The sequence below is a fragment of the Lissotriton vulgaris genome, chromosome 2_1, assembly GCF_964263255.1.
Source record: "Lissotriton vulgaris chromosome 2_1, aLisVul1.2, whole genome shotgun sequence".
Classification (NCBI taxonomy): domain Eukaryota; kingdom Metazoa; phylum Chordata; class Amphibia; order Caudata; family Salamandridae; genus Lissotriton; species Lissotriton vulgaris.
In genome coordinates this window covers 793431530-793457378 of record NC_141687.1, presented here as the reverse complement: position 1 = coordinate 793457378, position 25849 = coordinate 793431530, and the positions used below count along the sequence as shown (strand labels likewise).

Genomic DNA, 25849 nt, shown 5'->3' with positions numbered 1-25849 from the left:
ATTTTTTTTTTACTGAGTACTGCGATGCTATGAACCGCTCTCCAAACTACATTCCGGTCAGCACCTAGTGCAGTCACTCGAAACTAGGGCACTCATAATTCTTTATCAGGACATTTTTCTGACAACCTATTAAGCCTTTCACCACGCCTAAGTGCAAGCGCCACCCATTATGTCCTTTTAGAAATGCCATTAGCTAATATCTTGCAATCCACTATTAGAAGTGATAGCAGCCTGTCCAATGAACATTTAGTGGGTGTTCAGAATAACCTCTCGGATCACCTCTGGAAGACTCTCTTCCCTTTTTGCCTCCTTGTTTAGTGGTAAAGGGTGCTTGACTAAAATTCCTGTGTATTCTTGATAGCACTTTGTACCGAGACCGTTCAAGCCTGGTACATTTCCTTATGTGACTTAAGTTCTGACTTTTTCATGGAGTAGGGTAGTGTGGAGTGGTCTACATCTGCAGATAGATTGAGCTGACAGAAGAGAAATGGTGAAGGTAGTGTAGATTCAGAGGATCATAGAGGATTAGTGACTGTAGTGAGCAGAAAAAAGGACACAGGAGAGCGCGGTTGCAGAAGAAGAGGACCCCCTGCTGAGAATAAGTTGGGGGCAGGGAACACCAACTAGAAGAATTATACAAAAGACCCCCCTGTCTGACTTTTACTTTAAAAAAACGTTATTCTTCGATTTGGCACAAGTGTGATGAAGGCTCAGTGGTGGCTACCTCGGAACAGGGATGTGGGGTGGGGTGGGAATGAATAAAAAACGTCCCTACCCTTCAACACAGCTGCCACACGCCTCTCCTCCGTTCTCTTCGTCTGCACTGGCAGCACCAGTATCAGACTCTCCCAGCCAATCACGATGCTGCATGAACTGCGTTGTTATTGGTCCGCCGCTCAGACGGGAAACATCCTTTACAACGCGGTGTTTACACCGCGTGTCCTTTACGACGCTGCCATTACAACGCAAGTCATTACTACGACTTGCGCTGGATGGCGCTCTTGCTTAAGGAATAGTTTGATTTTTCTATTCCAACACCTTCCCTACTGTTACGTGGGCTGGAGTTGGAATAGAAAATTATTAAATTATTCCACAATCCAGCGCCCTCCAACGCAAGTCGTTGTAACGACTTGCGTTGTGAAAACTGCGCTGTCAAGTACCGCGATCAAAATGATCACTTTGTACTGACCTACATCCGCTGAGACAGAGCCTATGAGCCTCAGCATGTTCTTTATCTTGCTATGTAACACAGTTAGGTGGAGAACATGGTAAGTGCGTATTAATGTTTGGCCGACCCAGGAGGGCACATTCATGCGCACTTGAGGAGTGCAAACCACTCCTCACTGTGCTCAGCCCCGCCCTGACCTGGCTCCAGTCCTGCACAGAAAAATAAAATGATAACTTATTTTTATTATCATTCTCTTTTTTTTCTGCACTGCTCAAATAGCAGTGGTGCGACGCTTCACCGCCTTAGCAGAAGAGCCGCCACTGGGCTCAGTGCAGAGTTATTTTACACTAATCATAATATTTCTTTACTAGCTTTGGCAAATTAACAATCCATTTAATTTCTTCACATCATGTGTATTATTTATTTTTCTCTGCAAACTTTTTTCTAGTGCAGGAAAAACTCCTTTAGATTTCATCAAAATACACACATTCGCTCACTCACTTCCATATGCTTACCACAGTCTCATACATGCCTCTCACCAACAGCTTCCCAAAATGCAAAGGCTTGTTGTCAAAGCAGTTCATTTTTTGGGTCTAGTTGACAATAGTTCCCACACAGTCCTAGAAAAGCTATATTATTGCCCCTCATTTCTTCCATATCATGTAAATTATGCTTATGGAGCTACAGCGAGAGCTGTTCAACAGACCCTCTATTGCCAGAGCAAACATCATATTCTAGGTCCGACAGTCTCTTTTCTGTATATGTGCCCTGTCTTTGATCTATGTAACTTCTTCACATACTGTTGCTGGTCACCAAATGCACTTCCCAGTCTTGTTGCCTTTAACTATAAAACCCTGTTTCCTCTTATGCGTCACCATCTTCTTGCCTGTTTGGATCTGTTTACATGGCTCTTATGTGCTTGTTGTTATGTTTACAATCACTTGAGCACACAAAACGGTCCCGAATTGACTACCTAGTCCAAGATTATCCGTTCTATTTATTGGGAATTTACGCAGCTGCATGTCTAATAAAAAGCAAGTAACAATTGTGCTCAAATATAGTAATAGTGCCACACTTCATGAGGATATATAAACTTTACATAGCACAAATTAGACCTTTCATAAATCACAAACTCTGGGATCAAGTTGCTGTACAAATTTCGTGAAGGCGCTTCTTCCACCTGTACCAGATTTTGCTATTTATTCTCAGGGTGTAGGGCACTTACTGGTTGAAGGAGAAAGTAAGGTACTGTATTATTTTCACATTATCTGGGTGAAGGAAGCAAAAGAAACCAAAGGGTGATAAGTGGGATCACACTTCGTGCCTAAAAGCTATCGTTTAATTTGTGCTGATGTTTGAAGTTCATGGGCGCGGGCACTTGTTTTGGGGACCGGGTTTTATAATTTTATCGTAAGACTTTTACCCAGAGAAACAAAGAGAAAGATAAATAAAGAATAACAAAGGGAGAAAACAGGGATGGAAAACAGCAGTAAGATAATTAAACAGGAGTTGTAGTGTAGTATAATAAGGAAGCATGAGATGGAATCAAGATTAGGTAGTTATGTTATTTGGAAAACCTGGCATTTAGTGGCAGACTTGGGTGAAAAACTTTAGACCACTGCACTGATTTTTGTTGTTTTACCTGTGAGGTACAGTGTAAAGCTTGTGTAGCCCCTCACACGAACCTGTGATGTGTTGTTTCATTAGGCAATGCATGGTGAGGAAGCACCAAGGATGGATCCTGCTCACTGGCTGTAGGAAAGTCTAATGGCACATGGTGCATTTTGCCCACAATTCCTCACATCTAGTGCTTAGGTCGAGCCTAGCGCAGCACACATGTGCTGCTCTATGGGAGGCTTCTTGTGAGCACTCCAAACTTCCAGAGACTTCTCCGTGTGGGTCTGGCAACTCCCACACATTACATTGGCCTTTGCGTGTGGCTTTCAATAATGAAAGCACGCAAATGGCCAAAGACTGGTGTATGTCACGCTTTTTCTCTAAACTTTAACTCCCATAGCGTTTGAGTCTCGTGAGCGAGCAGCAGCGCGCAGCATGGCAGCTGCATTCCTTCCTTGTTGTTGCGGATCATGTTACTAATTAACACAGCGCGGTCGCTTTCACTTAGCGGCTGTGCTTGTTTTCTGTTTCCATGGCTCTTCCATCCAGTTACAATGACCTGGAGGATGTAACTGGTTTTGATTAAAAAAAAAAAAAAAAAAAAAAAAGTTTTTATTATGCACGGCACCGCACATCAGCGTGACTACTTGCCTTTTCTATTTCTGTTTAATGTTAGTTAAAGCAATTCGCTTCATGACACTGCATGCGCACCCTCAGGAAATGGATCCCCATGGCGTCTCACCTGTCTCACAAGTGCGTCTTGGACTCTTGGTACTCACAAACCAGCGACTATCCATGAGTGCCAAAAACCTGATGCTCGTGCAGCTACAGTAAAGAGCTACAGATCTGTGTGGGCAGCAGTTTTTGCTGGCATGAGCGTTGTATTGCCACACGGAGATACTGTGCCATGATTCCTTCTCCATCTTTTGTTATGAAGCCTCGATCACGTGATTGATTGACCTGGTTCCAAATGCTCCAAACTTCGGGAGATGAGGCACAGGTGTGAACGGGTTTATCCAGGAGCAGAGGGAGGGGTGGGAGGCAGCATGAGAAGCGGGTCTCTTGCATCCAGTGAGCATTAGAACACTTTTTATTAATCATACTTGTGATTCTTTACTAAAGAAAAGTAAGAGGATGCTTGCACCAGTATGAGTCAGTTCCCCTTCAGCAGCAGCAGTGTAAGGCAGGTTTGAGTCTCTGCCTCGGCTCAACAACCTGTGATTCTGGGCAAATCACTCAATCTCTCCCGTGTCTACCAAAAATTAATGTGTCCTTGGGATTTGTAACTGGTGCTCATATAAAGCGCTCTAATACAATTGGGTCGAGCTTGCGCTATAAAAAACTGCAAAAAAAGGGCCAAAAACACAGCTGTCGTCCAAAGGTACGTGGAGAGGTATTGCGGGGGTGTTGTCTACTTTCATTAAAGAAAATAAGTGTTTTCACCAGAGCCCCAGGGACAGATTAACCAACCATTAAAAGTGAGGTCATGTGAGTCCAAGGACTTTTGAAAAGAAACAAACTTTCAGTATCTGAGGTTAATAATAATATTAGTAGTATCTTAAGTGATCGGCCCCGTCTCATGACTGTCACTCTTCTCAAGGCGCAGTCCTAATTTTGGAACCTGTATGCGTGTTTGGGTCGGTCATTTCACTAATAATATTGTTATGTTGCGCTTCGTACCGTGTTTCACCATTTGTTTGAATGGTAAATAACAAGCGTTACAATTATCCCATCTAATTATACTTGAGTTGCCGACCTCGGAAAGATGGACGGCTGGATGACCCGCTGATTTTCGCCACCAGATCTCAGCCTCTTCGACCTCTCTACACCACCACAAATCCCCAGCACGCCACCAGCAGCCTCTTCCACCTCTCTACACCACCACAAATCCCCAGCACGCAACCCGCAGCCTCTTTCACCTCTCTCCACCACCACAAAAAACCAGCACCCGCAGCCTCTTTGACACTTCTCTACTACCACAAATCCCTAGCAAGCAGGCAGGCCACAAACAGAGCAAGTTTTGCTGGAGGGTGCAAGGTAGAGCCGGGCCGCTCTGTTGGCTTCTTTTGCAACTACCACTCTTGGCTTTACAACCAAATGACTGTATTTATTTCTACGATTTATATACATGCCTTACAGCTGTGTGTGAAGCAGTCCCTACCCGGTGTCCAGTGCGACCAACCCCTTCTCTCGGGGCCCTGTGTAATCTAATGCAGGTTGGTAAAACTCAGAGAACATTTTCCGTCACCAAACGCTAGTAAGTTATTTGCGAGAACAACAGTCCTCTATATTCTTCCATACATTTCCTGAGCGCTGCATAGAGTAGCCCAGGCAGCAACAAGCTCTGCACAATTTATCTTTTTTTATGTGTTTCTAATGTTTAATATGTGACTCCAGGGCTGGTAATGCCGTGGGAGGGTGGATGGCAACTAGGCCTGGGTGGAAAATTCTGTTCCGTTCGCGGAATTTGGGTAATTTCGCGTTCCGCGGAGAACGCAAAATTGCCCAAAATTCTGCATTCCACAACTTCGCAAAATGTTTTGCTTGTTCGCGTTCTCAAATGCGTGTTTGCAAGATATTTCCCCCAGAGCACGCAAACTGCGATTGCGAACTGTAAAAAAGCATCGCGAGCAAGCAATTCCGCGTGTTCGCGGAATTTTTGCGTGTTCGCAGAATTTTTGCATGTTCGCAGAGATTTTTACCGTTACGCAGAGATTTGCGTAACACGATTACCCAAATTCCGCCCACCCATAATGGAAGTACCAGAAGTCCCTGGGGAGGGCAGTGCAGCTCGTTAGCAGATCCGTTTATTGTTGCCAGTTATGTATACATTTCCCTAATTGTGTGTTGTTTCTACAGACATGTATCCCTGCGATGCAGTTACATTATTTCTTCTGTCGCCAAAGAAACCTTGGAATTAAGTGACATCCATTTTAATACTTCACTTCTCTACAGCAAAGCTTACAAACATTGGCAAAGCCAATAGATCTGCCTTAAACACTTCTAAGGTTCCAAAGGCGAGACATATTGGCTATGGCAATGCTTGTTGACTGCCAGCCTATCTCCACAACTTCACTGGCAGACACGACCACAGAGCTCCTCCATGATCCTGCCGCTGGCCGGGAACACCAAATCGTCAATGCATTTTGAGAATCCTAGTTCTCCAAAACCAGCTCCCGGGGTGCATGGCATTCCCTCCTGCTATGACCACATCCGTCAGCCATGATAGCTGATGGACTCTGGCATGGTAGGAGGTGAGTTCCAGACAGAATGAGAGTTTGTTCTGGAGACCTGTGATTCATAATCTTGATAGAAAGTGGTTTCACCCAAAATGCAATATCTCATCAATTATTTATGAGGTGAGGAGAGTGTATAAAAAATGAATCATCGGAACTATCCGAATGCTTTTAGTAATAGTCAGTGGCTTGTATGCACATACAGAGGGCAGCCTCTATGTCTGAGGAAATATTAACCTTCTCGTCAGTTGATGTGCTGATTGATCATTGCAATCTACCAGACTGCTCTCTTTAACTTCTGGGAGTCGTACGCTGCTGCTGTCTGTATCGCCTAAGATTTGCGCCTGCAACATTAAAGTGCGATGATGATGGATCTGGTAGGTTTAGCTGAACTTGGAGATTGCTGATGGAACGCAATAGGTATCCCCATCACAGGGGCACGTGCCTCCGAGCAATAAACCACCAACACAGCACATTACGCACTGCCCTTCAACACCCATTCAATACAACTGAGATATTCTGTTGCATTGGGTATCGACAAGCTTGTAAGAGTACACAAAATAATAGCACACACAGCTCTGCACATTGTCTGAAGCTCCACTTAGTTGTCCAGAGCTTTGCATAGTTCAGTGCTGTCTTTCTTCAATCCCCCCTCTCACTGAAGAAGTTTTCTTGGAAACACTTCCCAAGGTAAAATCGGGTTCTCCGGCAGATATTTGCCCGGCCCGCATTCTTCAACAGATTTATTCTGTTTGCACTCAGCCCCCGATTACTCTTCTCAACAGCTCCCTTGCTCAGGGGGTTGTGATATCAGCTTTCAAAACAGCCACAATAGTGCCTATTTTAAAGAAGCCTGGAGCAGATCCTTCCGCCCCAGTCAACTATCGTCCCATCTCCCTGTTGCCCTTCTTGGGCAAGGTGCTTGAGCGCCATGTTACATCGGTCCTCAGTGCCCACGTAGAAGCAACCGGGGGCCTGGCGTCTCGCCAGGCGGGTTTTCGACCCAGGCACTCTACCGAGTCTGTTGTGGTGTCGGTCCTGGATAACCTCAGGGAGGGCATGGACCAAAACAAACACCAGGCCCTGGTGCTCCTCGACCTTTTCGCCGCTTTTGATACGGTGGACCACTCCATCTTGCTTTCACGTATCAGAGCGGCGGGAATCGGGGGCTCAGCCCTGGTCTGGCTTTCGTCCTTCCTGAGGGACCGCACCCAGGCTGTCCGGCTGGGGGACTTTACGGCAACTCCACTTAATATCACTTGCGGTGTCCCTCAGGGTTCTTCTCTCTCCCCTCTTTTGTTTAATCTCTACATCTATCCTCTAATCTTTGCTCTTCAGCAGATGGAGGTCACCGTATACAACTATGCGGATGACCTCCAGCTCATCTTTAGCCTTTCTCCCTCGTCCCATTCTATTTCTAATTTCCAATCTATTATGATTTTCATCAGGGACTGGATGAGCCACAACCACTTGAAACTGAACCCTGATAAAACCGAGTTGGTTCTCACCGGTGGCTCTTCCAGTCCCTGGAACTCACTATTCTGGCCCTCTTCCCTAGGTCTCCCTCCCACCCCCTCTTCTACTGTCAAGACTTTAGGCATCAAAATGAATAATCACCTCACCATACACTCACAAATTAGTTCTGTTGTCTCTTCTTGTTTTCTCACTCTTCGTACAATCCGCACTGTTTCCCGTTTCTTTCCCCCCCTGGCACTCAAGCTGATCATGTCTGCCCTTATGATCTCCCGGCTGGATTATGCCAACGCCCTATACACCGGCATTCCAGCCTACAGTTTAAAAAAGCTCAAACTGGTGCAAAACCAGGCGGCCCGGCTAGTGTACGGCCTTTCCCGCTCCCACCACTCCACTCCTTTGCTGAAGGCGCTCCACTGGCTGCCTGTCAGGGAGCGTTCCCTCTTCAAAATTGGCTGTGTAGTTTTTCAGGCCCGTCAGGGCTCAGCTCCTGCTTTCATTGCCTCCTTGATAAAGGAATACGTCCCTGCCAGAGAGCTTCGCTCATCCTCTCAATCCCTTCTGCAGGTACCCCGTTACAAGCGGAAAAAGTGGGGAGGGGCCAACTTTTCATTCCTGGCACCCACTTCTTGGAACTCCCTTCCCGACCATCTGCGGTCGGCTAAACACTACTCTCTTTTCCGCAAAGGCTTAAAAACCTTTTTGTTCAACCATGCCTTTTCGCAGTAACCTACCCTCTGTCCCTCTTCTGTTAACTTTGCCTCTATAGCGCCAAGAAACCGTCTGGTGAACGCTGCGCTTTACAAATATTTTAAATTCAAATTCACACACAACTGGTACATCAAAGACACCTTGCACACAACTACTCCATTGGTTTGCCGACAACATCCAACAGAACCAATTGGACATAATGCAGAGGAAAAAACCCAAAGCTCAGTTAAACCATATAGTTGGTCATCATCAAGCTCACAATTGCACCAATCCCAACCGTAAACAATCACACCCTCAACAGAGCACATGCATCCAGCACATCTCAGTGGCTCCATATAGCTGAACCTCACGGAGTCCAAAACCGCACTCCGCTCTTCATAAAATAATGTACCTTCCCAAAGACACCACATGGTATACTCGCCAGCACACACCCATCTCACCCAGCTAGACTGATTTAAAGGCACAGTGTGGACAATATTAAAAGACCATAGCCTCAGTTATCTCATACACACGCAGCAAGGAAGGCAGTGAACACACCAACACTTCAGATGGAAATACCCGAATGGGTAAGGATCTCCAGTTACACACTCACACCAAACCGAAACACAACCAGTCATACACATGAAATAGCAACGCCACGCACACTGACTAATGATCGTACTCCGATACAAAATGCACAATGCAGTGCCATTATTAATGTTATATTACGATATGTTAAGCGTAATTGTAAAGTGCACTATCACCCTGGAGGTTATCCAGACACTGGACAGGTTGGACACTAGCCGTGCCGGGGGCTATACGTGAAGCCAGGTCGCCAGCTTCTTGCAGAAGCCTTCTCTTAGCATAACATAATTTAACACGGGGAAGGTCATTAGCATTCTACTAATTACATGAAAAAGTTTGGACGATGCACCTAAGCTCTTCCGTTTTATTGGCAATTTTAAAATGTATGCACAGAGGGTTCAAGCCTTGGTGTGTTAGCTGAGGCCTGGGTACAGTGATGCCTTTCATGTTTCTGAGTTAGGATGCAGGCGTGGGGTCGCTTCCAACATATGTTATTGTTGTACAGTGACACATTTTCAAGTGTAGGCCCCTCAGTGCTTTGTTTTTTAAATAAGAGTTAATTTATGATATTCTCAGCTGAACTTGGACTTGAGCTTTTTGAGAGAAAAACATACTCTTTATTGTTGACCATTGTCACTGGTCTAGCTGGAATTTCTGATGGGATCAGTTCTATTTCTCAAAATTGGGTTGAGTTAGTGTGTGTTGAAGGACTGGGATGATTATCTTGCTTGTGCAATATGATGGTAACACTATTATGCACTTCAGAGGTAGTGGTATAGCTTTTGTGCACTTCAGAGGTAGTGTGATAGCTTTAAAGGTTGGTCCCAGTTGCACATTGCCTAGGTGCTTTTAGCTACTGAGCAACATAATATGGGCAGTATGCGTACAGTTCCCGTATTAACCGGTAGCCAGGTAAAAAACGCCTGACAGCCCATAAAAAGCATAATGTAAAATAAAAACAAAAATCATATAGCGGACGCTGCACAGCACTGGCTTATGGAAAAAAACCAGACAGGCTACAGACCTAAAAGTAGCACAAAAATTTGGCAACCGCTATAGGAATGGCATTTCAGTGACCGCACCCAATAGCATTGATGAACCGAACACTGAAACACTTTATTCACAAATAACAAATACAAGACAGTTTTGTGGAACTCGCATTGGGAAAGTGAAATGCAAAGTTTGTGATCCATTTCACATCAGCTCTCAGACTTTTGTTGGCTCCTGATGTTGCAGAGAATTACTTGCAAACTTATCTGTGCCTTTTTCGAATCACAATGGGGGCTACTTATAATTAATCGGCCACAGCCATAGTCACACCCCTGGGATCTACCACAGAAAATATGATTGCACAAACCAGTTTCAGAAGACTCACGGCAGAAGAAGTATGAGAAATCCTGGCGCTGGACTCCTGCTCTGATGCGCCTGCCCTGCTGCCCCCTTGACCGTCGATGAGAAGGACTGGACCTGAATCTCTACATCCCCCAAAACCAAGTGACCCAAAGAGCTTGCCTGCTTGCCTCCCGTTTCAAGGACATCAAAGACTGCCTGCAATCTGTCAAGTGGTGCCAATCCCTTTCTGAGCTTTGAAGGTGGGGTTTCCTGTGCTGTTCTGCAAGAATCCACTCATCGCCTGCTTGGCGCTGGTAGGAACTGCAGTATTTGCCTTTGACGCTGATGCAGCACTTCTTGGAGGACTCTACAGCATTGGCAGCGGGGCTCGATGACTCGTCTCCATTGTAAGGGGTTAAAAAATGAGGGACCTAACTGCGAGGCTTGATGATGACGCAGCACCTTCATCGTAAGGGGTTTGATGCGGGATCAACTGTGTGACTCGGAACCTACGCATAGTGCTTTCGCCGTCAACTTATCCTCTAGAAAAGTACTGTTCAGCGTAGCCTGCGTGGCGTCTGTATCCGACCCGTGTCCCAGCGAGGTCTGCTTGACATTTCAGATTTCACCCGGTCCAGCGCAAGCAGATAGCACAAGCTGGCACTTTATGACACTTTTTTTTGTTTGAATATATTTTATTAGTTTTCCAGCGTTTAAGTCCATTACACACTTAGTAATTAAACAAAAGGAAATGATAGACATAATCTGCACATCATCATAACGACTATGCAATACATTGGTAAAACATGGTAAGTTGTTGAACACACATCGCATTGCTTTGACAGGATTAATGTAGAATATAGAAAGAGATGGTGACTTTCTGTACCCGCAAACGTGACGTCGTATGGTGTCTTGTGCATTGTGGTTTGAGACATGGGGATGAGATGTGATGTGGGGCGGTGTGTTCTCTCGTTTGTGCGCCTTCCCCTGATCTCATTCATTAGCCAGCCTGTGGTGTCTCCCCCAATGTTAAGTTGCAGTGTGAAATGATCCTGATTAGACAGTTATTTATAACTAATATTATATTCACAGTTTCATAACGAACGTGTCCAAGGAGGAACTGTTTTGACACCCGAACTTAACCAAAAGAGAGAGAACAAGGAAAGGAAGATGGCTTAAAAAGGAAAAGGTGAGGGTAAACGGTTGGTGTGTCGGGAAGAGTGTCAATGTGCGTCCGCAGAGGTAAACTTCCAGTTCCGGGGCAAGGGCGCATGGTTGTCAAAGTCACTTCTGGGGTAGGTCCCCGCCATGAAGGCGGTGGGGGGGAGAGGGGAGGCGGGGGAGGGGAAGGAGCGGTCCAGCAGAGTCCGATTGGCACCGGGGGGTCGGTGTCATGGCGGTGGGGATCCTGGGCAGGTGTCATGTCAGGTCTCTGCAACATCGTCTCGTCATGCAGGTGCGAGTTGTCTTTCACCAGGTTGGGCCGGTGGGGCGTCAGTGGGGGTATGATGTGCTCTGTCTCTGCCATTGCCCAGGTCTGACTTAGAGATGGGTGTCACTCAAGTGATCCACTGGTCTAGGCTCGCCTGCTGGAAGGATTTCAGGGTTTCGTCCCAAAGCTGTGCAATGGGGAATTTTCTCAGTCCCGCCGTCTCCTCCCTGCGTAGCACGATACCCTCCGCTCTCGCCCAGTTATCAAAGGAGGCGTACCAATGTTTGGCGTGTGGGGGTTCGTTCTTTTTCCACCGCTTGGTGAGCAAGCGCTTGGCTGTGATTAGTCCCAGGTCCTGGAACCTGGCCGGCACCCTGTTTAGTTTGGTCCTCTTGTATAGTTCCAGAATACAAGCCTCCCATGTGTGCGGCAGGTCATCGCCGTTGCTCCGCTTCAGCAGGGTGGTCACTGTGTTTCAATATGTTGATATGATGGGGCAGGCCTAGAGCATGTGTAGGAGGTCTGCATCGACCAGGGAGCATCTGGGGCACGCGGTATTAGTAGCCGAGAGTATGTGTTAATCTTGTCTGGTGACAGATAAGCATGGTGTAGTATGTAAAATTGTATTGTCTTGAATCGGGAGTTGCGTGAGATGTTAATTGGGCTGGCCAGTACCACTGCCCATTCTTTGTCCGTCCATGCCCTCCCTCTATCCACCGCCCACTTATCCTGTAATTGTTGGGTAGGGTGTTGTGTGTGTGTGTCAGGAGAGCTTGTGTCAGCCAGTGGACTACGTGTGTGCTGTTGCCCATAACATGGAGATATTGTATGCAGTGATGTGTCGGCGGCTTACGTGTTATGGACGCATGTAGGAGGAATTGTCCGGCTGGTAGGCCTGTGTCTCTCGCCAGCGCCTCAAAGGGAAGTAATGCGTCGTCCGCGTACAAGTCGCCCAGTGTCTCCACCCCAGCCTGCCCCCATCTGTACAGCATTGCCTCTGTCACCTCTCCGCCGTCTCTGGGGGTGCCCAATAGCGGGAGTGCCGGGGCATAGGGCTTCACCTCACGTGTTAATTTTAAGGTGCGCAGGAAGCATCTGCGGGCTACAGACACATGTAGCTGTGTTGAGCAGGGGGCTCTGGTCAGGTGGTGAAACAGAGCGCATGCCTGTGCATGGGTCCAGATCGTGGTGTCCGTAGCGGTATCGTCTAAGTTCCTGCCGCTTAGCCATCCCGTCACCCACTGCATCTGGGCCGCCAGATAATACAGTTCCAGGTTGGGGACCGCGAGGCCCCCGGGCTCCGTGGGGGCATTTAGCTTTTTCAAGGCTACACAGGGTCTGCCGGTGTTCCAGATGAGGTTCCGGAGTAGTGTCTCTAGCTCCCGGAATAACCGAGTTGGAACATATGTTGGGACATTGGCATAATAATATAATAGTATTGGCAAGACTATCATTTTTGTGAGCGCAATGCGGCTAGGCATGTTCAGGGGGAGGGTCTTCCAAAACGTTATGTGTGCCTGTAGGGAGGGGATAGCCCTTACCAGGTTCCCTTCCAGTATGTCCAGCGGGTCTCTGTAAATGCGTATTCCGCGGTACCTGAACGTTGTAGGGTACCAGGTGAGTCTCCCGCCATTGATGTTGATGTCGCATTCCCGTGTTTCTGGGCTGAAGGAGTACGCTCCTGATTTGGCCCAGTTGACTTTGAGTCCCGACATGGACTCAAAGGTCCGAAAGATATCCGACAGGGATTGCGGTATAAGGGTCAGGTCTCTGATGTATAGGAGTAATCGTCCGCGTAGAGCGAGACCGTGTGCTGGCCATCCGCCAGCGGGATCCCGCACTCCTCTCCCTGCGCCCTTAACAGCACTGCAAGGGGTTCCATGGCCATCGAGAATAGCAACGGGGACAGGGGGCAACCCTGCCTGGTCCCTCTCCACACCCGGATTGCGTCCGACAACAGCCGGCCCGTGTGCACACGCACGGTTGGCCTTTGATAAAGCAGTCTCACCATGTCGATGTAGTCGTCCCCGAGGTCGTATTTCTCCAGCGTTGCCCTGATGCTTCCCTTCTAATTCTGGTGATATGAAAAGGGAGAGTCTAACGGAAGTGTGAGCACCATTTTAACTGTAATGTTGATAGTCGTCTGATTCCGTTGATTATGGGGGTCATATTGTGACTTTCGTAGAGATATCTATAAGCCAAGGCTTTCCTGACGAATCTGGGATATCATTCTAACTATGAAAGGCATCATTAGGTTTGCAGAGTAAAAAAGGGAGAGGACCACTCACCATGTCATTTTTGAGATTAGAAAAGCTGGATACCTGCCATGGGCTAATCCGCATTTGAATTGTCCACCTGAGGTTGCAAATCGTACAGTGCCTCAGTGGCTAAACAGAAATGTGTGTCTGTTTTCTATGCCCAAGGCACTTTGATGCTACCAAAGGGTTTGCAGACATTTGTACCCCTTTTGTAATACGATGGCTCTGGTGCACATGAAGCATGGCGCTACCCTAAACGCTGCGGCAATTACGCCGCAGTGCAGCGGTTTTTATTGAGTGGGCGGGGCCGCGTCAGCCAACGGACGTGCACAGCACTACGGAGGTAGTGCTCGCGATGGCCGTGGGCCGGCAGGCGCATCGAAGGGTCTAAAGGGGCTTTCGCTCATTTGCATTTTGGGATGGCCCAATGCAAATGAGGAAAACACTTGGCCTCTGTATTATGGATACCAGCACAGAGGAAAAGAGGTTGTTAGAAGGCGCATTGACTGTGCCTCATAGACATAGCGCCCACTCAGTGTGCCCTCTGAGAATACACCTCTAGAGGTGGGTTGGGGTTCCTATTGAAAAAAAATTTAATGTTTTTTATCTGCAATTTGGATTCGTGAAGCTGTCGCCGCTGTTACATTATACAATTGTGATATTTCAGTTTACTGATCGAAAACTGCCAACAGCAAATCCTCTTATCATCTTAGAGGCATTGTTTTGAAAATATTGTTTTGCTTATTAAGCAGTGGTACAGTGGATTTGTTTGTTGCTTGTTGTAGTTCACACACATTTAAAAAGTAGATATGACTCAGACACGATCAGTGTTTTCTGACTAATTTCCATTTGATTGTGTTCCTCTAGTGGGAATAAATATGAGCACAGGTGCAAGAGAAACAATACAATTTCCTTTATAAACTTGTCTATTAATTAACACATGACGCTATGCTGGTCATTAAGTTGTATTTGCAGTCTCTTCCATGGTTTTAGTCCTCGGTTTACAAAGATCTTGGCTTTGCCTTCTCATTTAAATATGAGTTTTTGGGCATGTTTTTCTTTGTAATTGTTTTAGTCCTGAACCTCTTTGTTTCTTTATAAAGCATATATGGATTACGGTAACACCATAGTGCTCCACTAACCATCTCCAGTCCTAGTCGAACATCTGGTGCATTAACAAATGGTGTACCTTTCTGTTTACATCAGCAGTGGCACAATCTGCAAAAGGTTATGATTTCACTGGCACGTCTCTAGCTGTAACTTGGTTGCTATTAAAGGCTTCACCTGGCTTCAGTGAAGTAGTTCATTGACATCACGTGTAAGACATCACCCCACCCATATGATGTGTGTATTCTCTTCTGCTGCATTTCAAACCAAATAGTGTTTTAAATGTCCTACATGGTATTTTTGCATAATGGGGGTTGTCTCTTCTGTCATATGATAGTGCATCAGAGACCTCTAAAATATTCATTTACTTTCACCTATCCTAGGTGGGCACAAAACATGTCCATTTTAATTTGTGCCATAAATTCAGATCCACTGCATGTGCCCTATGAAATCAATACCAGGCGTTAAAGACAAGTTGGAATAGATTACAAAAGTAAATGTTTCTCCACCTACCATGCAGTGAAATGCACCCTTTGTGGGAAAAAGCCTTATTTAATTGCCAAGTAGGACTGCACCACTGGCAGAAGGAAGGGGGGAGGGGATGCACTTGGGTTGCATGGGCATTCTTAGGAAGAATTCTGGCACGCCTCTTTCCAGATCGCTATCTTTGATTGCTTCTTGGAAGTCAAGTCAGTCAAGGGGACAACAATGTTGCCTTACCACTTAACACATTTCTTGTAGTATCCAGTGAGGCCTAAGAAAGTTGTCCCCCAGGTCTGGGTCTTTGGAGACTCTCAAGCATTAATGGTCTGTATATTGGGCTGGAGAGGTTGTAGACGGCCCACACCAACTTGATGGCCTAAATGCACCACTGAGTCCTTCTGTATTTGGTACCTACTGGCCTTGATAGGTGGTCATCCCAGGTAGAATTGAAGACAGCAAAACCATCCAGATAGCCTGCACTGCAGCTGGGACTCGATACTCCAGGTGCATTGTTCAACCCAAAGGGCATATGTCTGAACAGGAAATGTGCCTCTGGTTAGGAGAATGGTGACGGCTCCTTGGCCCATTAGGTTAAGGCAATCTGCCAATACTGTAATGTCAGATCAAAGGTGCTGGGGAACTTGGCAGCCCCTAACCTACCAATGAGCGCCTCAGCTCTGGGAATGAGCTGACCATCAGTCTTGGTGACTGCTTTGAGGCCTCTTAGTCTACTCAGAACCTAAGTACTGGGGTGGTGCCCCGGTGGGAAGCATTTGGTAGCAAAACCACTGGGCTGGAACAAACGACTCTAGGAGGGCGCAAGCACTCCCAGCATCTTGGAAACCTTATACTTAATGCTGGCTCTTCCTTTGTCAGACAGCCTGTACATTTTATTTTTGACAAGCATGCTGCCCTTTGTATCATTATCATGGGTGCGCCAATCGGAGAGCCCTTTGGTATATGAGAAAAGAGAGAACTGTCCCAATAATAGGCAACAATCTCTCTGCTGCTGTTCTGTCAGGTGGAAATGATGATGCCCTTCACTGACCCATCCTGCTCCTTGGAAGACTGTAGTTCTGGGAGTGGTTCACTCTCTTCTTCCTCATCACCATCTGTCACCATGAGCATTGTTAACTCATACATTTAAAAGTGTGGCTTGAGACTATTCACATGCAGAAAACATAAGGGGTTCTTGGATGTCTGCAGGTCCACCAGGTGGGTAACCTCACTGTTTTTCTCCTTGACCTGATAGGGTCCTATCCACTTGTCCAGTATGGCTCGGGGCTCGATGACCCATACTTTTTGGCCAGCTTGGTATTTTACCAGAGTGGTCTTCCTGTTCTAGCACTGTTTCATCACCTTCTGGCTTGTCTCAAGATTCTCAGTGGCTTCCTTCCTGAAGTGTTTCATCGTAGCCCTGATGGTTAACATGTAGCTCACTACGTCTTGTAGGGGTTTCGTGGGAGCTTTTGCACCCTTCCCTCCTTGACAATACTGAGAGGTCCTATAACAGGGCGGCCATACAGGAACTCAAAGGAGCGAAAGCCCACACCCTTCTGGGGCATTTCTCTGCAAGAAAAGAGAAGGCATGGCATCAAAAGTCCCACATACAACTCCGGGCTCTGACATGCCGATAATCATGCCAATAAGGGTCTTGTGGAATCTTTCAACAAGCCCATTTGTTTGGAGGTTTGTAGAGAACTTTTAGGGTACCCCACACTCTTTCCCACATCATCTTCATTTAGGCAGACTTGAAGTTGGTGACCCTGTCAGACACAACCACCTTGGGGAAACCCACACTGGTAAAGATCCCTATTGATGCCCTGACCACCATGGGCACAATCACTGTCCTGAAATGTATGGCTTCAGGATACTTGTGGCACGGTCCACCAAGACCAGGATAAACCCGTTGCCTAAGGCAATCTTGGAGTCTCGAGGGCCAACAATGTCCACACCTACCCTCTCAAAGGTAGTTGCCGCCATGGGGAAATGTTGCAGGGACTTTACATCCGACTTACCACTGGCCTGGTAGATAATACAGGACCTACATAATGCTTTTGATTATGTACTTTTCTGGGGCAAAAAACAAATGGGTGACTATTTGCTCAAAGGTTTTAGCATGCCACAGATGTCCTGTCAAGGGTATTTCATAAGCCAGCTCTAGTGGTAAGTCCTATGTAGCTCTGGGGAACCACATACACCCATTGTTTGCCCATGCTTGGGGATATTAGGCACACTTTACAGGAGACCATTCTCCCAATAATTCGGAAATCACCCGAGTTGTCGCAGTTGTCCTGTGCCTTGGCCTGTCGCTGACCTGGGCTACTGTTTCAGGCTGCAGGTCCTTCTAACTTCTATGATGACTGCCATGGACCGTGTGGTCATTAGCAGCCACTGAGACAATCCTAACCTCTACAGAGGAGACCTGAGCTCCACCTCTTTCTAGATAGTGTGCTCTAGGTCCTTTCCCAGCAGAAAGTCTACAGACATTACTGTGCTCACAGCTACTCTTAAAGATTTCCACTCTAGGGGAATGAAAGCCACTGGATAGTTATTTTTGCCATGTTGAGTAGCAGCTTGGCTGCTGTGCAGCAGGACTGAAAGTAATTTGTTTTAAAGTGCTATGACGTGATAAGCGCGGACTGCGTGATGATGCTGTTTGTTTTTTGGTCTAATTTCAGTCACGCCGCATAGCAGCCCACTGCTGTAAAACATGGCTGAAATACACATTTATAAAGCCAAATAGCTCTTATGCATGCCAGAGCTAATTGGCTTTGTCAGTGTCTTCTTTTTGTGTGGGGGGTGGGTTGAGATGGGTCAAGCAGCAACGGGTGGGAGGGGGTTGTGGTGGGTTTCACACGGAGAGAATAGGGGAAGGAATTACTAGCCAGCAACTAAGGGGCAACAACAACAATGGAGGGAGGGGGCACTGGGCAAGCAAAAAAAATGGGCAAGCAACAACAGGATATAGAGAAGCAACAATAACTATGCATGCAATGACAGGGGAGGGTGGAGAGAGGTAAGCAATAACACTGGAGATGCAGGTTGGGAAACGAGCAATAATTATGAAGCCTGGAGAAGAAGAAAAAAAGTGCATCAATCCCAGCAAGAGCAGGGTAAGGACACCAATCAAAAGAAAGGCAACCAGTCCTTGGTCCAGGCTTCACATAAAGGAAAAACAAACGAAGAGAAAGTAATTCTGGCATGCGCTGACCAATCAGGAGCCAGCTAATAAGAATGGCAATGAAGCCAAAGAATGGTAATCCGTTCCAAACCCCTTTTAGTTAACAAAATGTCTCACAAGTGGCAGCATGTCAGCTGTCTCAGACGAGACCTAACAATGAGGGCCTATAGTGTGTGCCAAAATCTTAGCAATTGGATGTTAAGCCATCTGGTGCATTGCAACCCAATATATGGTTGGGGCCATGATCTTTAAATCTATAGATTTTGACTCCGCAGTACATACTTTCACATCTGTACCCTCCTGTATCCATCCCTGAATTTAGATGAGATTACCTTCTTTGGCCTGCAGCAGTTCTTACCTGTGTCTTTGTCTCCATTTTTGTAACCTGAACTTTTCAGTTGCCTTGTTAAATGCTAATTGGGTATCCACTGCTACAGTGCAGTGCTACATAGTGATGGCTAAATGCTTTTAAGATTGTTTCAAACAAATTGCTCGATTGTAAACTTGTAAATAGCAAGTCTCTTAAAATCTTGTATGGTTTTCAATCTATTCTTTCGGACAAAGCAGCCACTTTTCCTTTCATCCTATAAGACATTTGATATCATGCACAGTGCTGTTCTTTCAGCATAATTGGTTTGTTTTATCCATCACTTGTGCCTCTACAGTTCTGCAGAGTCTGCTTGCTAAATTGATATACATATTTTACTGATAACACCACAGCCTCAGAACTCGAGATAGGCTGTGAGAACAACGGTCAAAATAGGTTTTAGATAAAGGCGTCTTGTTTCTTCTAAAGCATCAGAACAACTTATGCTGTAAAGGAGTGGGCGGGCAGCCATACACCACAGGTGAACACACAATGGGTTAATATGTTCTTTCCCTTTCCCTCTATATCTGTCTTGGGGCCCGTGAAATATGGAAGATATTTCACTATTCCCTGTGAAATATGGAAAATATTTCGTGGGTCCCTGCAAAATATTTGTTTCATCTGACTGGCCCAAACCACTCTGCACAGCTTTAACATTTCCATTTTATTTTTTTACTCATTCCAGTCGGTGCCCATTTTTAACTGCAGCTTGCAGAAAGCAGTGTTAATAAGCCTTCCCTTTTGCAGATTGCTTTTCTTAGCAAAGCAAAGGATGTTTATTCTAAACTCTTAAACACATCATTATTTTTCTCATCTATTTTCAACAGAACACGGAAAGAGCTTAGTCCAACATTTCACTTACTCTTTCAATAAATATTTCCCTATATGAAAGAACACCTTTTCAGCTAGCTGCCTCAAAATAAAGGTCAAATATAAAAATACATAAAGAATAACCTGTCCAATTTGGTGCTTTATTGCTATCTCGGGGATCTGCTGACATTTACAAAACACGTGTCCTTCAGCCTGGATTAATGTTTTATGAGGTCAGCAGAGCCCCTCGATAGCAAAGTTGCCCGTTATGTATCCTTAATGCACATATTTATAGGTAGCCATGCAGCAAATGTTACCCGTTATGTATCCTTAATGCACATATTTATAGGTAGCCATGCAGCAAATGTTACCCGTTATGTATCCTTTATGCACATATTTATAGGTAGCCATGCAGCAGACACTAAACCAGATAGCAAGCTTAACACTCAACCTGTAGTTTGTTGCTGTGAGACTGGTTGTGCTGTATAACGCAGTTTATGGAGTTGCTTCAGTGGTTGGATGTGTTAATTGTACGAATCAGCAGCTGATTTGAGTTTGTCATTAGCAAAGTGTGCAGTGCTTTTTACACCACATGTTAGAACGCTGCCAGCAGTCCCCCCTTTCATTCCCTGTATGAAACTACCCGAGGCATAAATCTGTTTACTTGATCCAGCCCCAGATCTTTGCTGCTAATGTTCTGTGACAAGACGTCTGTCAGGCTGCAAGGGTCATTACATTGTGAGAAAAATCAATCAATCCCTCAACAACAACAGTAGTAATGTTTGGGAGTAAATGAAGTCTCATAAACAGATCACAAAGAATTCCCAAAGTGCCTCCTCTCGTAGTCTGCACCACCTGTTTGGTAAACTGGCTAATGGCATAAATTAATGTACTACATGAAATTATGTATTCTCTTTTGACATTGGCAAAGTTTCTTCAGTTGGTCATATTGGAGACGTAATAAGTCTACAGATATTGATGTGCTATTTGCACAGTTTCCAAAGTTTCTTTATAAATACAATAAGTTCATTTTGTGGTAATTTTTTGGGGGTTTCCCCAGGGTAGCTTCTGTAATATATGTTTATTGTCGATCAAGTTTAATGAAATCTAAAATCACCTTGATTTGAGAAGTTATATGCTGGGTAGATCTCAATTCCGGGATTTTATAGACTAGAATGCCTATTGTTCCCTTAAATGCTGCCGAGTGATTGGTTTCAAATCATTCAGAAAAGAATGGATGCTTTTACACTTGCATATTGGCAGCCTCAAATTTTTCTTAAGATATGCCCACACTTTATACAAGTAGGTTTTCTATGTACGTGTGCAGTATTTCTGTAGCTTAAACCTAGCCACAAGGCAGCAGAGTGTTGTACATGGTCAAAGACGAGCATAAGGTCAACTTGTAGTAGATGAGGAATCTGGGTTGTGGATGGTTAATGCATTGTGGGAAGTGCTCTTTTAAAAGGAGTCTTCAACTCTTTTCTGAATTGGAGCACGGTCGGTCTGATGGATATGGGGATGTTGTTCCACCTGTTTTGAAGATAGTGTGGGGCAGCAAGGAAGATGGTGCGGGACAGCAAGGGGAGCCACTAGTATTCCATCAGGATGGGGTAATGTGATCATATTTCTTCAGACCCTGAATGAGACTTGCTTGAACCCATAGTATGCCCCCAATGGGTTCCAGTGTGGAGTCTGGAAAGCCATGGAGTAGGGCATTATCACCCTCAAGAAACGTGCAGAAGGGCTTGAACACTATTTCGGAAGTCGCTTTCTGGAAGAAACGGCATGACTTTGCATTGAAGAGAGAACTGGTACTTAGCCACCTTTTTGTTTTTTTGCCAAGCAAGTAAACTTTACATGGTATTTAAACTTCATCTGTTATCTCTCAGATGAACAAAGGGACCTGGCTCAATATCGTCAGAGGACCCAAGTTGGGGAGAAGAGGTCACGCGCCGATCTTGGATGAAAGTTTGACCAGACACCGTTCCCACGATGGTCCCGGGTTCAGAGAATTACTCATAAACTCGGAAAATGAATACCCTACTGGAAAAGTAGAAGGCCCATCATATACAAATTTGACATACAAACAATCTTTTTAATTGCAAAGACCAAATTGTGTGTCAAGACCATATAATCTAAGGGATCTACACTCTGAAGAAGGCCTCGATGACCCATGGGGGCTAAAATGGAAGGCCGAAACATGTTGGTACTTGCAGTGGGGATTTAGGGGTAATTACCCCTCCTGAATATTCCCAGATTGCATTATTTTTAATCCTGTCAAGGGGAACCAAGAATAAAGGTATTACAAAGGTATCTCCTTACACAGTTGTATTCTATTATCTTTCTGCACTAAAGATCCCTTCTTTAGGGAATATTCTTCCCTATCACTAATTTCCTCTTCTTTCTGTTCTTTTTCTCCCTCACTACTTAAAAAAAATACAGCGCTCCGTGCAGTGCCTTGGTCTGCGCCTGGACGATTGCAGCGGCCCTATGATGAAGCATGCCACTGCATTGTGAGTGGGTGAGGGCAGTATTAAGACATTTTTAGGTCTCGCGACCTATCGATGCGCGCAAGCGCATCGAGCGTAGCGAGAATTCATGTCGGCGAAAACATCTTCAAACCAAAGGGCTTTCAGCCCCGCGGTTTTCATGCAGTGCCCGTGTACATGCACGCGCATCGCATGCAAGCCCAGCCCAGTCCTCTCCTCATTCACGCCCACCCACCAGGCTCTCCCGCCCCCATCAGGCTTCTCTCCCAATCCGCCTGCCTCCCGCCTGCCTCCCCTCGTGCATTCACGCCTCCCACCAGGCTTTCCCGCCCCCATCCGGCGTTCACGCCTCCCACCAGGCTTTCCCGCCCCCATCCGGCTTCCCTCGTAATCTGCCTGCCTCCCCTCGCTCGCATTCCCGCACCAGGCTCTCCCGAAACATTACTTTTTTCACTGCTGGCCGGCCCATCTAGTTTTGCACGGCTTTCGTTTTCCGCTTGTCTGTTTAATTTTTAGGTCGAGTGAAACTCGGACCTATTATTGTCAAACCAAAAGCTGACTTTAGATGTCTTTCATTTGTTTATTTTTCACTCCGCGCTTTAACTTCATCATGTCAAAACCACCTAGTCTTTTTACATGAGGAAACATTCCCTATGCAATCAAAGTCTCTTACGAACATTAGCTGTAACTACAAAATTAAACAAGTGCACGCATCTGAGTGAGCATGTAAGCAAGTGTTCACCTCCACTGCTTACCTATGTTCTATTAAACAAGCCCTTGCAGGTCGCTCTCCTTCCCCCTGCTATCTCAGACTCCCCTGGTTTCGTTCTACCCTCTCCTCACAGCTCGCTCTCCTTCCCCCTGCTATCTTAGCCTCCCCTGGTCCTGGGGCAGCCCCTCTCCCCTGCCTTTGGAATCTCATTCTTGTGCGATGTGTTCAGTTTCTGTGGACGTCCATGGATGAGGATGTATCCCGAGTAAGTGGGTTACATTCGTTTTGATAGGGACACGTGTTGGGGGAAGAAAGTATTAATCTGGAAGTTTGCTTTTACTTCTTGTTCAGCCCGTCCCGTCCTCCTGCTTGCGTTTCAAGGTCTTCTCTGTGCGCCACCATTGTCCAAGTTAACTTTGCTCCCGCCCCCTCCCGTTGTCTGAGTTCACCACCTCCCTTGCCCCCCCTCCTCGCCATTTTCAGGGTGTGTGGTGTTATATATGATGTGGAGCCCTACAACAATACTGCATGCTGCACCCGCACCAGGGCAGTAAGCACACCGACTTTCATTGCCCATCGGCTTCCATACACCTCACTCTTCCAAAGAAAATCATCTTTGATCGGCACAAACTGTTAGGAAGCTTCAGTAATGTGTTTAATTTAAGTTGTAGATTATTATTATAACAACATTTTCTTCATTGTTTATGGTCTTTTATTGAAGTGAAACCACGTTATAAATGAAAGATGGCTGAAATGCAGCGTGAATTTGAAACGTCTAAGATTAATCCCGGCATCCCTGCTTCACTAATGTGTGTGATCCTGGGCAAAATCTTTTTCACCAAGCCGCCTTTGTGTACATCACATATGACAGAACCTTTGAATGTGTGAGTTCGGGGTGTGCGCTGTTCAAAAACCTCTCTTATGTTTGATTTTAATATTTTAAAATGTAAAATCTATAATAAATAACTAGGCCTTTTATAGTGTTCACGTGTCTCTTCTTTAAGCAACTTCCGGGCCAGGTCTCCTTCCCCTCCAGTCCACTCCACCTCAGTCTCTCCTTTCACGTATCCTAAGACCACCTCCTCTGTTTTTTTCCTAAAACCCCAGCGTGCGCTCGGCCTCATGCCAGCATTTCTCCTCCCCTAATTATTCACTTGTCGGCCGGCCAGCACATCAAAGGCTGCTGCTTTCATTGCCCATCGGCTTCCATACACCTCACTCTTCCAAAGCAGTAAGCACACCGACTTTCATTGCCCATCGGCTTCCATACACCTCACTCTTCCAAAGAAAATCATCTTTGATCGGCACAAACTGTTAGGAAGCTTCAGTAATGTGTTTAATTTAAGTTGTAGATTATTATTATAACAACGTTTTCTTCATTGTTTATGGTCTTTTATTGAAGTGAAACCACGTTATAAATGAAAGATGGCTGAAATGCAGCGTGAATTTGAAACGTCTAAGATTAATCCCGGCATCCCTGCTTCACTAATGTGTGTGATCCTGGGCAAAATCTTTTTCACCAAGCCGCCTTTGTGTACATCACATATGACAGAACCTTTGAATGTGTGAGTTCGGGGTGTGCGCTGTTCAAAAACCTCTCTTATGTTTGATTTTAATATTTTAAAATGTAAAATCTATAATAAATAACTAGGCCTTTTATAGTGTTCACGTGTCTCTTCTTTAAGCAACTTCCGGGCCAGGTCTCCTTCCCCTCCAGTCCACTCCACCTCAGTCTCTCCTTTCACGTATCCTAAGACCACCTCCTCTGTTTTTTTCCTAAAACCCCAGCGTGCGCTCGGCCTCATGCCAGCATTTCTCCTCCCCTAATTATTCACTTGTCGGCCGGCCAGCACATCAAAGGCTGCTGCTCTCCATGCGTCTCTCACCCGTCCTTCCTTGTAATTATTTACATGACTTTAGTTTAACAGTTCTTCTTCCTCATCTCTGGTACACGCAGTTGAGTTTCATTGACCTTTTTTCCTCTTAAACATTAGTATAGCGAGAACAATCCCAGTGATTTTCAAAATGTGGGCACTTAATGTTTTGTTCTCGTCAAAATCCCAATGTGTTTTTAGCTTTGACTGATCTTACAGTTGCTTGTTTTAGCTATAAAGCCAATAAAATGGGCTATCGTGGTAATAATTCCTGTTCTTTACATTATGCCACGGTTTTGGATTTGAGGTTTTCTACAGTGTGGTCCGTCGCATCTAGATGCCAGAACACTTAGTTTACACAGTTGTTTAACAAAAAAGTATAAGCAAAGTATAAAATCAGAGCCACACCAGTTATATTTACATTAAATTAATATTCTAGAACCCAGTTTATTGAATTTGGTGTATACCTTCATGTTTTAGTGAAGGAGGAAAGTGTTTTTTAAAGGTCTCGTGCTTTTCTTCCAATAGTTAATTAGTTTTTGTTTGATCTTGGGTTATATAATCAAGAACATTTCAGGAGTTAGATTATCCCTTTCAATGAAGGCAGCACACGCAACGCCACTCACACACGCAACGCCACTCACACACGCAACGCCACTCACACACGCAACGCCACTCACACATGCAACGCCACTCACACACGCAACGCCACTCACACACGCAACGCCACTCACACACACGCAAGCCCACTCACACACACGCAAGCCCACTCTCACACACGCAATGCCACTCACACACGCAATGCCACTCACACACGCAATGCCACTCACACACGCAATGCCACTCACACATGCAACGCCACTCACACATGCAACGCCACTCACACATGCAACGCCACTCATCCACGCAACGCCACTCACACATGCAACGCCACTCACACATGCAACGCCACTCACACATGCAACGCCACTCACACATGCAACGCCACTCACACATGCAACGCCACTCACACATGCAACGCCACTCACACAT

The 25849-nt window shown here is 45.7% G+C and overlaps 1 protein-coding gene across 2 annotated transcripts in view; it reads left to right on the top strand.

Annotated features, from left to right (window-relative positions):
• Positions 1–25849, top strand: part of WIPF1 (WAS/WASL interacting protein family member 1) — a 504830-nt gene that overhangs the window by 24337 nt on the left and 454644 nt on the right. Inside the window, exon 1 of one of the 2 annotated variants that reach the window (XM_086956167.1) lies at positions 11272–11290. The exons of the other annotated variant lie outside the window; for it this stretch is intronic. The gene's annotated coding sequence lies outside the window, so the exon portion shown is untranslated. Of the gene's footprint in view, positions 1–11271; positions 11291–25849 lie in introns of those variants that run through there. 2 annotated transcript variants of the gene reach the window in all.